Genomic DNA, 13,058 nt, shown 5'->3' with positions numbered 1-13,058 from the left:
ACAATAAAGTGATGTAATTTTTCTGAATTTTCCAGACTGTTAAAGCTGTTCTGTTATTTGCCTTTACCCACTTAGTCATTATATCCACATTACTGATAAAAATCTCATTGTGTAAATATTTTATAAAAGCACCAACCCTACAATATTGTCGTAATATCGATATTGAGGTATTTGGTTAAAAACATATTGTGACATTTCATTTTATCTATATCACCTAGCCCTGATGTGCATGATACATATTTGCATTAAGCTACACTAGAAATTATACGTTTCTCAAACGAGAGCCTCAGTTAGGCAATGTGTTGAAATGTACTGGGCCTTGCATGGGAGCCACTCTTCCTTCCAGAGCCCCACTGGGACCACTCAGGGAAGTGTCTGGTTAACGCACTGAACTGACATGTCATGATAGACAAGAGGTGAACCCCTGAGCCCCAGCAGCCCCCAAAAGACGCCCAAGGTTATATCATCAAGCCTGGGTCAGCTGTATAATTGGGCTCGGGGTCACCGAGAGGATATGGAGCGTGACAATGAGGCTATAGAGTTACAGTTTGTAGTCGCGCAACCCGGTGGGGCATAACTGCGAGGCCAGACGTCCCTTTAAAGAGTTCAAGGTCCATCTGCGAGAGTGGCTCCAGCCCTGTACACTGTCACTGCAAGAATGTGTGTCACTGCCTGCCAGCCACCAGTACACTGCTGGGAGGGTGGGGGTGGGTGAAGAAGATGGTAGGTATATTGGGTTTGTTGTGAGAAAGAAAGAAAACTTTCAGGATGAGGAGTGAGGTACTGTGGATAATGAGTGTCAGACACAGTTGCAAACCCTCTCGAGGTTCTTTAAATTATTGACGACATCCCTTTCAGCGAGAGAAAAAGCAGTGAGATTTATAGATCGGAAGTATGTGTTGCTCTGTGCCTTCGGTACTTCAATGTATATGTATATGTTTATACTACAGAAACAGACCATAGGAGTAACATCTGGATTGATCTTGGCACAGAGTCCCAGAATCAACTTCTGCCACATCATTAAAACCTTTACTGCAGTTGGCGCTCCCACAATACCACCAACAAAGCCCACAGAACCGCAGACAAACCCACAATGATGGATATTACCCAGCTCACTCCTGTCGCTCAACCACCTGGACTCCATAGACTCACATTATACAGATTGCAAATGAAGCACACATGTAACAAGCAGGTGTTGCCAAAGTTTGGATTATAGTTTTACTATTTTAATCAATGTTATTCTGTAGTTATGTGGCAACAAGTAGATGATTCAAAGGGTGCAGGTTTTGCAAATGTTTGAGCCAAGGCGGTCACTGCTCTTTCTAACTGTACTCTGTTTAAGATTACAAAATATGATCATTTTTAGGAAATGTTAAATTCACATGATGAAAAATAGGGCGATTATAAAATTGCTTATGGCTGCTGAAATGATGACTACTTGCAGATTATTTTTCTGTCTATCAACAAATGTATTCATCGACTAATCGCTTCAGCTTTAATTTTACCTGAAGTCAACTTTAAAAGACCTATTTACTGTAGCTGACATTTAGTTATTTTTTATACATTGTATGCCTTCATTAGAGGTCCCCAGCCGAAAAACTTGGGATGCTGTCGTTCACCAGGGAAGCCCACTTTTTCATTATTCTAATCATTACATTCAAAAGTGGAATCGTTTTTAATGGTAACTGCTAAAAACGTCGTCTGCAGAGGTAAGAAATTATAAATGATGTCTGACAATAATGCTAAAGTTAGCAGATATCGTCTCGGTTGAGCCTGTTGACAGTCTGAGCTGCTCAGATAGCGTTATGTTAGCCAATGTTATAGTTTCATTGACTGACAGGACATGCTTCTGCTCATCCCTGGATGTCCAGACATCCTGATTAAAGTGATTAAGATACTGTTGTGATCTATCTAGCTACAACATATAGGGCTGTATCACGTGTCAACTAACGCTGGAATATTGAGCGGCAGACTCATCCTCCCTTTTCAACAACAATAAGAAGCCCTATTTAACAAACCCTATTTATTGTGCGTGTATATATATATGTGTGTGTGTGTGTGTGTGTGTGTGTGTGTGTGTGTGGGAGAATTCTTGCATCTGCTTCTGAAGTGAACACAAAACAACTCCTGACCACAAACAGCGCCTGGAGCCAGGTAAGAGGCAGGAACAACAGTCTGTGTAATGCACCTCAGCTGTGTTAACACCATCAGCTCTGCAGTGGAGACGGATCACTGGAGTGGTCATAAAAACAAAGCCAGCACAAACACAGGATGGGGGGGGGGGGGGCAGCTGGTAGAAAAATGCAAAGCTTGGACGGGAGTGACATATAGAAAAAAAGAACTATGGGCTGCATGAGTTGCCAAGAGGTTCCCCTCTACTGTACATGTGTTTGGGATTTACTGTAAGTTTTAACTTCCCCTGATCTTTTAAAAACATCAATTAGAAAACATGACAATGGTGACTAGTAACTTTCTCTGAACTCGAGTCCCTTGTTAATGAGCCAAGACTTCCTTCAGGATTATTCTATACCCTCTGCAGCTTAGCCACATTAGCTTTAGCTCACAGGCCAGGAACAAAGCGAGTGCACCGGCCCATAGGCTAATGTAATCTGGGTCATAACTTTCCCATCATTAGAACGTTATACATTGATGATGGATGGATTTAAGGATATAAACTGTTAGGCCTTCCTCTGTTAGTTAACCTTAAGCCCTTCCTCAAGTGTCCTCTTTCGGGGCCAAGAGGACGCTTCCTTTCTTGTTACACAGAGAAATGTTGGCAACTGCTATTTTCTCTTACTCGTGGTTAAACGATTATGAAGGTGTGTTATAGAGCTGCAACGATAAATTGACTACTCAATTAGCCGATAGACAGGAAATAAATCGCCAAGTATCTTAATAATTTCCTGCTTTCATATATGACTAAATATATTTGAGTTGTAGACTGGCACAACAAGACGTTTTAGGACATCACCTTTGACTTTGAGAAGTTGACATTTCCTGACATTTTATAGACCAATCAATTAATGTAGAAAATAATCCTTAGTTGCAGCCCTAGTGTGTTGTCCATGTAGAGTAGGGAGACACTAGCAAGGGAAATCTTTACGGCCATATATGAGGGAGTAAACAAGAAACCCTCAGGGAACTTATGTGACATACTAAAGCCATTGTGTTGTGCTGTCATGTTATAAAGAGCCTAAAACTTCATTGAGCAATAACTATTTACAGGAATGCTTTCTATTGTCTAACTGCTCGTAACATTATAACTTCCTCATGCCTTCCTACGCGTTGTATTTTAACAACATAGGATGTTAACGGCTTGAAACTAAAATCTAAAGGGTCCAGTTGTCCTTGAGGTTTTCTGTGATAGGTTTATCTTTTACTACGCTACATATATGTATCCATAGCGTGCTCAGAGCCCGGGTGTCACCCAACACATCATGTTTATCAGCTGTGCACATGGCACAGATTATCTGATAACACATCCTGGAATTTACAGAGATTGTTGATGAGATCCATTCAAGGTCATGTCAGTCAAGCCCACTCCTCTTCTGTCCTAACCCAAAGCATTTAAAAGAAACAATTTGCGTGCTGATCAGGGGATCCGTGCGGTGTTATTATCTTGTTAGGGCCGGTTAAGAGGCCGTGTCTCTGAGGCCGACCTGTCTGGAAGGCGTCACTTTGCTCTGTGGGCTGCCATGCGACCACAAAGACGTTAACGGTCCAAACCTCTTTACCACATGGACACTCAAAGGGTACAAACACGCACACAAAGACAGACAATAACATGGGTCACTTCACTAACCTCAAGGTATTTCCCTGATCTGTTCAAAGAGTCTGCTGAGAGACGTTGAATGTTTTTGTCTCAGACTGTTAAGAATATTAAGAAAGCTATTATTAAGTAAGTGACCAACATTCATATAAATACCACCGTTAACAAATCAATGTGTATCAGACACAGTTGTAAATTATGTCTATGCATCAGTTTTATGTGAGTTCAAATGTAGCTATATGTCAGTAGGGGAGTTACTCTATAACTTATAATAATGAGCTGCACCATACAAGTTATTTCTTAAAATGTACACCTCCCCCAAACAGGTGCAAGTCATTCCTTATTAACAGAGAGGGACTAAGGAGCCTAAGGAGGACTAAGGAGGAATATATTCGTTCATATTTAAACTGGGAGCACAGTGCCTGTGACAGACTACATCTCTTAACATCTATAATGACTTTTTTTCTGTGCTAGACAGTTACTTTTATTTATATGCGATGAGGGCACAGTAGGATTTTATGGTGCATTTAATAGAGATGGGAATTGATGCTGTTAACAAGTTGTTGCTTGACAAAAAAAAACCTGCAACTGTTAAGGCGTCGACTTTGGCAGAATTATTTCACCAAGACGGACATTTTCCAGATACTTTTGTGTTTTCATTATTGATAAAAATAAGACAAAATAGAACTTTATTCATCCCGATGGAAATTACTGCGCAATATCATATATAACAGGTATCCAACATCCACAGATGTATATAGATAGGTACGAGAAGTGGCATATAGATACAGTATGTAGGCTATGTATAATATCACATCTGAAGTGCAGGTAAGTGTATATAGTTCATTCAAAATGTTCAGTGATTATGACCATGATATTGCAGGTAATATTTCCACCATATCCCGTAAATTAAAATTTGTATTTATTGTAATCCACAGCGATGACCATCTTTATGCGTTATACAGCCATCCACACTCTGGTAAAATAAATAGCAAAACACCACAAAGCGATCAATAAAAGAACGTTGAATTATTAATGATGCAACAGACAAACATGCATTGTTAGCTAATGCACACATGATTGCACATTCTTTATCTCGATAAAACAATACATTGGACTGTAGGTCTCTTAATTCCCTCACTAGTTATTAGTGTTTTTAGATAAATAATTTAGTTATTTATTCTAAGTGATGCACTGTGAAATAACAGTCTGTGAATATTTGTTTTGATTAGAGTCTAGTTAAATTGTGTCTCAGTATAGATGATGCAAATGAACAAAGTGGTGAAACTAAGGAGTTACACTTAACACTACAACTTATGATTAGACTTATGTTCAGCTGGTGCAACAGGTCTTAGGTATGTTTAAGTTTAATCAGGGTGAAGATCTATTTGATTAATGTTGGAAGCTTCAAAATGGAAGAATGTTTGATTTTGACTGAAGTGATTGCAAAAGCATAAAAGACGCAAAGTTTCATTATTGCATTCACTCTCACTTGCTTGTAATTAGGCGAGGGAGAGTTTTCCTAAAAACAACCCAAACAACAATGATTCAGAAAACTGTGGTTATGTTGTTACTTGATTTCTGTTCCTCTTTAAATAGCAAAGAGAAAAACATAACTGATTGCATTGGGAGCTGGTACTGAGCCATTCAAAGCAAAGACAAAGATGTCGTGACACACACTGACCTATAATTGCCAACAGCAGAGTGCTGAGGGGCAGTGATTGGCTGGCTCTTAGGGCCCTGTGGCCTTAGAGGATGCAATTGCACAGGATCAGCAAATCACTGTCAGATGCCCACTGGCTAGACCACTCCAAACCAAAGCTATTTTCCCATCAGCATCAGAGGGTTTACAGAAGACAATAAAAATAAATGGTTACAATAAAACAGAAATAATCCTTTAGGCATGTTTCAACAAAAAGTGCCAAAGTCAAAAGAACAAAGTGCGTTAAGAGTGAGATGGAAAGATGATGTTTTTATCTTCCCACGATACTGTGCTCTCCAATAATGACAGTCTTGAGGGCCTTGAAAAGTAACAAAATGCAAGTTTCATTCATTCAGTCCCACAGAAAAAAGGCTGCGTTTGGACAAGTCTAATAAATACATTAGTGTGGAGATAGAGACATCAGTTAGCAAGGAAGCATTTGGGCAATGTCCAGGCATTTCTAATCTGCCAACACAGATTAGGTGAACTCTATTTAAGCCATAATAGCAGATTTCCTTAAATCACTGCCAAAACTCTACAGTTTAACAAGCTTTTGAAGATGTTCTAGAAAACTGTTCCTATTAGCCCGTCAGGCAGTTTCTGATGTCTTAATGCAGGTCAGCTCCCAGACCTGCAGCTGCACAGAGAAAGACAGGCTGGGGGAAGGCAGGGGGGGTTTGTGGAATAAACCCAGAATCAGCAGCTCTCCCTCTGCCTCCTTTCTTATCTGCTCGCACAGCCAGTTGAGAAGCACGCAGACCGACACAGCACTGTCAGACACAGCCAAGCTTTCCTGGCATCTCTCCCCCCACTACGGAGAGATGAGTTTGTCCTCCCATCTACACCTCTGTGTGAAGCCCAACACACATCAAGCAGCAGCAGCAGCCACAAGCACATTTAATTGGCCAGCTGTCTGAGTGGTCAGAGCTACTAATTACTTCAGACAGCAGTTTTTCGACAGTCTCTCAAGCCATATAGAAGCACACATTAGCACTGTGCACAAGAGTGCAAGCATGAGCCATATGCAAATATCAGAGAATTGTCCTTGCCCCTACATCCCCACTGGAGCAAATCTGCACTTTCCCATTTCTCCTTCAGGACAATAATTGATTAAAAATTCAACATATGGTAATACAAAGCTTGTGAGTGAGGCTCTGCTTGCAGGCAATAGATGCAGTCGAGTCCCCACAGTATATCAAAGTGATGTCTTATCAACTAATTAACTCCACTGAATTGTTTATCAAACACAAACCCTGAAGACTTTTCTCTCAGTGTAAATCTCTGTGTACACAGTTGTGTGAATTGTATGTGTGTGTCGGTAGGTGACATCTCTGGCTAACATTGCGTGTAAGACTAGTAAACACAGACATCAGCAATATACAAAGCACACTGACCGTGGATGCCACAGGGAGACAGAGCGGAGATGAGTCAGGAGTGCTGGAGGATAGAGGAGATGATCAAGTACCGGCAGATGCTGAAAAGAGCACACATCGGTTTTATATGAGATGCCCTTACAATTTTTGATGGTGGATGAATGCATTTCATGTAAACTGCAAAATTAAGATAATGTAATTCAATTATGTTATATATTTTTTTATAATGTACCCCTGTCTTATGCAATTTTACCCTCCCAAAAAAAGGTGGGCAGACCCTTCTCAGGTATTAACAATGTGTTTGAGTCACAGAGTTAGGCATCCATTCTTCTGAAAGAAAATCCCCCAAAAATGTAATTTAATGTCACTTAGACTTAGACTCCTCCAACCATCTGGAGATATTGATTGAATATAAATATATCTGAATATATATATTATCTATTTCTAACCCATTTCCAAAGTTGCAAATATATTTCCTGATCCAAACAAAAATGGTGGCCAGAATTCATATATCAACCAATATGAATTTAACTTAATACTATTCCTTTCGTGTCATACAAATCAGGCAAGGCTACATTCTTTGTTTGGATTATTAAACTTGAAAAAAAAAAATACGGTGCAGTGAACTAAATATTTATTTTTATATTCTCTGAGTAACATTAGCCTACTCTGGAAATACATTAAAGAAAGCAGGAAAAGCATTATTATGGGTTTGACATAAATTAAGATTTATTTAGGGAACATAATTAGCTCTATGACACCAATAATTGTAGCAAAAATAAATAAGAAAAACCTGCTGCCAGTGTCATTCTTAACTTTTGAAATTACAAAAAGAATCTACAAATACACCTGGTTCAACCTGATTAAATACACTTTATTGTTTAGACACACTATCTGGTTACAACAAACCAGCATAATAAATCATTTGTATTTAAATGACAAACTGAAAATACAAACAATATGTTGTAAAGTTATGATCCACAGCAACCAAACTATGGAGAATTATCTCTATTGTTTGGAAGGATTACTTTAATTTAACCCAAACTAGCCATTAGCACCTAGCTAATGTTTCTAATAGCTAATGTTGCACTATAACTACAGTAGGCTAACTACTTTAAACAGCAACTGTAAGTTACATACATTAATAATACAAAGACAACAATGAGTTACTGAAACACTTACTTAAAACTTGAAACAGTTAGTAGTTAAGTGATCTGGTATTCCTTGGTTGGTTATTTATTTTTGTCCTCGAACTATGCTAATGTTAGCGCCAACAGTTAGCATGTTAGCAAGATGGCGTCCATTTGTCTGAATGTAGAGATGTCCATGTTCTCCCTCAGAGGTAGACTGACTAAAACGCGGTAATTAATGTCTGCAGTTGAAGGACAATACATCCCGAGTATGATGTGATAAATATTTTACACATGGGGAGAGGTGTTAAGGGTGAGCACTTGAAACGCAGGGGCTATGGGAAGTATTTATGCTAACGTAGCTTCTCACAACTTCCCCACATGAAACAAAACTCAGGTTGAAAACAGTGAAGAGGATTCTTTTTAATTGAAATTCATTATCAAATACAATTCCATTAATGACTTTCAAATATTGTATGTAGACCTATACATCATATATGTACCTGTCATATAAAAGACTAGCAAAAATTCAATCTGGCCTATCAGTTTTCCCTGAATGACACAAATAATTCCAATTTCTGATTAAAGTATTACGTGGTTAACTTCTCCATTTTGTAAATGTCTTTATAATGTCCACCCATGCATTTAAAGTTGGGCTCTCCCGCCATAACCATTTCCTTGTAAGAACTTTATTACCTGCTGTGAAGAGGAACACTTAGATGAAAATAAATCACATTCATTTATTTGTTTAATTTGAATGTTTTTACTATGTCCCTAGTATACTATGTTCTTGATACGAACTAACATTATTAGAGATTGGTAAAGGCTATCTTTCAGTTCAATTGAATGGAGGGACATTTCAAATGCAGTTTGAACAATACAAATCTGGAAACTATCTTTCCCACACATTTGAGAGGATAGGTTTCAAGGAGTATAACATCAGAAGTCTTTTAGCTGTGTGATTTTAATCATTTATTTTTTATCATTTAGCCTAGAGAAACATATATTGCTGGGAACATAAACCATTTGAAAGGTCTTGTTAATGTGTCATATTGAGAGCATATCAATATGGGAACATAGGACCCTAGGAACATAGATCTGCTGTTAACTGGATTGTGATTAGTTGCATTGAATCCTCTCTAGAATACAGTTCATTACTTACTGCGTGTTTCTGGTCAATACGAGAACAGACATCCATCAAAACAGTTTTTTAAAGGACAGCAACATACGGACCAAACTGAGATTACATGGTGGTGTTAATAGGGCTATCCATCAATTTGTCTACATTATCACTGTGGGTAGAAGAGTTCAAATGCTCTTAATCCTTGTTGTACTCCTACTTTTTTTCTTAGAATAATCTTAATGAGAAGAACAGGCAGAGACTGGACCCTTAGAGGATTAGTATCCTTCAACACGTCATACTGTATGATTTTATCTGCCGAATCAGTCAACACTAACCTAATATTTGTATTTTAGACTTCATCATATTTTGATTAAATTGACTGCAATGGCCTCCCCAACTAGCCACTGTGGTCAGTCTATATTATGTTTGCGACAGGACAAACTGTCCTTCCTTGCATTTAAGGAAATAGTTTACAGATAACATTTTTGTACCATAATACTAAACACATATGAGGATAATGATACTAAATGAAACAGTTTGACAAATTCGTTTGAAATCTTCACAGTGGCCCAGATAGGACATAAATAAATGTAAGAGGTCCTATGTTTTATTTTGTGTAAACTCTTTCAAATGTAACCAAATAATTTACAACCAAAATGCAGTAGCAGCTTTTAAACGTAATAAAATATCAGATGTATCTTCCGTATAGGCCTAATGTTAGTCATTGTGACAAGATCATTTAGTTAATAAATGTATCTATTAATCAAATAAAGAAAATTGGCCCCTGTCCTCCTGTCATTTTGTATCCCTGCTTTAGCCTACTAAATAATATTTAAATTTCAAACTGACTAACCCACAGACCGACTGAAACATGCTGTTGTTTAAAGTTAATTACTTGTGTTTAGGTAGTTTAGGAAGGTTTACTGTCCAAACAGAGCAGCTGACATCCAGCCAGGACGTGTTCCTCCTGTTCCTGGAGAACATCTGCCTGCAACAGGTAAACATTACAGACCACCTCAATACCCAGCCAACCAATCAAATGTCAGGAAAACACAGCAGGGGAAGGCACAGTGTACACACTGACAGATAAGGATGACTCTGGATTAGGGATTATTTGACTCAGATCTCCAAAGGTCAGACGTGTGGGCGTTAACACACATGGGCAACACAAGACTCCCCTTACTTATTCCCCTATCATGCTCTTTAAACAGAAAATTAGGTAATTTCCCAGTAATTGGTCGATATTATTTGAATTTAAACACAGAGAAATTACATTCAATGGCTTCGACAGCGGATTTAGGGCCATTGTAGGTTAAAATAAAAACCTCCAGACCACTCCAGACATGAGGCTCAGCTGGCCCTCACGGGGCCGTCGCTTCAACAGCTACTCCACTCATGTAAACATGACCTCTGTTAGACTAACAACAGCCTAAATAAAAAAAAAAAGACTAATCTCATTCCAGGGGAACTCGCTATAAAACCAGACCAGGCACTTTGAAAATCCTCAAGTATGCGTGTACCAAACACATGGCAGCTTAGCGGAGATAGAGAGAAAAATTCAGTGTCACATTCTCAACTTAAAGATAAATCATCGGTCTGTGTGGCGCAGCGGGCTGGAGGTGAACGCCATGTGTTCCTGTCATCAAGGGTTCAAAACCAGCTCATGACCTCTGCAAGACATCATCTGTTTCCTTCCTGAATTTCCTGTCATGTTCCACTGAGTACTATCTAGTGAAGCAGAGGGTTCCTTAACGGATACTACTGATGTTTGAGCTCTCTTTGCATTACTCCTACTGACGTCAACTAACATGGACATATCATTTATTGTTGTGCATGAAAAACTACAGTGAGATGACACTGACAAAATATCTTAAGCACATTAATTCATCACATAAAAATAAGATTCATTTTAGTTTTTGTCAGTCTGTGTTTAACTTTCCACTGTGAATGAGTTGTGTTTTAATATCACTGTACTACACTTCTCCCACTGTCACCTAAAGAAAAGAGAAGTCGACTTCACAAGATAATCTCATAAAAACATGTCAGTTCACAAACTTTATTGTCACATTAATGTCTTCTTATTCTTGTTCTGTGGTAGAGCAGTTAAATTCAAGCAAGGCTGGAGCAGTAAAGGAAGATAAACGCACAACCTTGTCTCATAAAAAATTCAGTTTACTGTTGTGTTTTGCCAAATACTTGAAGGAAACAACATTTCTGCCATGATCAAGGAAGTATAACATTCTTGTATTGCAAAAAGGTTTTGTCATCATGCTTATTAAATAAGATTTAGAGTCTCCAGCCGTGCTAGTGGCTCTGTGAGATTGTACTTAGCTAAATGCTGATAATTATAAATGCTATTATCATTTTACTAACATGCCAACAATGACAATTCTACTGTATTGATATTAAGCAGGTGTTATGTTAAGTGTGTTCATAATCTTAGTTTAGCGTGTTAACATTTGCTCATTATCACTAAACACAAAGTACACCTGATGGGAATTAGTCATTAGTTTTGCAGGTATTATTGGAGAATTTGGACCTGATGACGGTGCAAGATGAAAATTCAGGATTATTTTCAGAATACATTTCCAATTTTGGAATAAAATCAGTTTCCAGTTTTGCTAGAGTTCTGGCGCGCTCCATGATCTCGATCGTTTGGTGTAAGGTAGTCATAATGCTCAGTGCGAGCTGTCTTAAAGCTTAGCTAGGTAACATCGGATAAAACAGCGAGAGTAAACTAGATTAAAAAATCTGAACGGAAATCCCAGCCCAGTGTTGTCAACTCTTTTACAATGAAAGTAGCTATCAGCACTTCATCCAATAGTTGCTAAATCTAGCAAGAAGTTGGCAACACAGACAGTCTGGTCAGGCCTCCCTCTATAACCACATCCAAAATTATCATAATGAACGTAAACAACGAACATTGCTATTGCCATTACTCACAGCTGTCAAGCTGCTTGTCGAAGACTCCAGTGACGCACAGTGAGTGCACGGGCAGAGTACGCGCAGGCAGGTACACAGACAGACCAGCTGTCCAATCATTTAATTTGGACAAATTAAATGATTGGATGGATTTTTTACAGTCCTATGACAGCCACAAATACCAGATATTTTTGTCATTTGTCATTTGATTTAGCGATTGTTGTTGGGATGTAAAGATAATTAAAAATATATATATATAAAAACATGGAGGGGACTCTGGGGAGTCGCAAGGACGTGAACAAGTCTCGGTTCTCTTGGACTGTGGAAAAGGAGGAGAAAATGGAGAGAAAAAAGTGCATCTCTTTTTAAAGATATTTTTTTGAACTTCCTGTCTTTAATATATAGAGAGGAAAAACAGACCGTAAAGGGGGAGAGAGGGGACGACATGCAGCAGAGGGCCGCTGGTCGGATTAAAATCCAGGTCCCTGCAGTAAAGACTCAGCCTTTCTCCTGTAAATTGAACAGGATGGGAAAGGATCTCAAAATGAATCTAGTTGCAATCTTGCAAATAGTGAACCTGCAAGATCCCCATCTTTGCAATAATATGTAGCTAAAACTATGTGATACATTGTCTTTAGATGTGAAAGAGTCAGACTTTGGTCTTTTAAAAGTATTCTCAAAGTCTTCTACTGTATGAAAAGCATAAACTGCTGCAAATGGTCTAAATATAGTTTCCAAGCCTCAGTAACAACTCCAGTCCAAACCACAGTAGCATTGTTGCATTGTTCATCTAGTGTGTCTGATTCAGTGAAAGTAACTTTGTGGTCACAGTTTTCTAGAAACACAATAATGACTTCAGCCGCTGGCAGCTCTCCACAGACCTTTCACCGTGTGCCAACAACGCAACTCAAAGGGCAACAAAAGGGACGTCCGAACAAACCTCTGGCTCTTCAACTCAGTCAGCGTCTCTTGAAAAACAAAGCAGCTCTATGCTCAACCTTGATATCTGTTATTTCCCCATTAGATATGCTTCATTTAC

At 38.7% G+C, this 13,058-nt stretch overlaps 1 long non-coding RNA gene across 1 annotated transcript in view; it reads right to left on the bottom strand.

Moving 5' to 3' along the window:
- The window catches only part of LOC115014392 (uncharacterized), a 55,791-nt gene extending 47,640 nt beyond the window's left edge, over nucleotides 1-8,151 (bottom strand). The window contains exons 1-2 of the long non-coding RNA XR_003832896.1: nucleotides 8,027-8,151; nucleotides 6,866-6,945 (exon numbers count right to left, since the gene is read on the bottom strand). This is a non-coding gene — a long non-coding RNA (uncharacterized LOC115014392). The remainder of the gene's footprint in view (nucleotides 1-6,865; nucleotides 6,946-8,026) is intronic.
- Between the last annotated feature and the right edge of the window lie 4,907 nt (nucleotides 8,152-13,058).

This window comes from Cottoperca gobio, chromosome 10, assembly GCF_900634415.1.
Source record: "Cottoperca gobio chromosome 10, fCotGob3.1, whole genome shotgun sequence".
Classification (NCBI taxonomy): domain Eukaryota; kingdom Metazoa; phylum Chordata; class Actinopteri; order Perciformes; family Bovichtidae; genus Cottoperca; species Cottoperca gobio.
The sequence above is the reverse complement of the archived record's forward strand: the minus strand, read 5'-3'. Positions and strand labels throughout refer to the sequence as shown.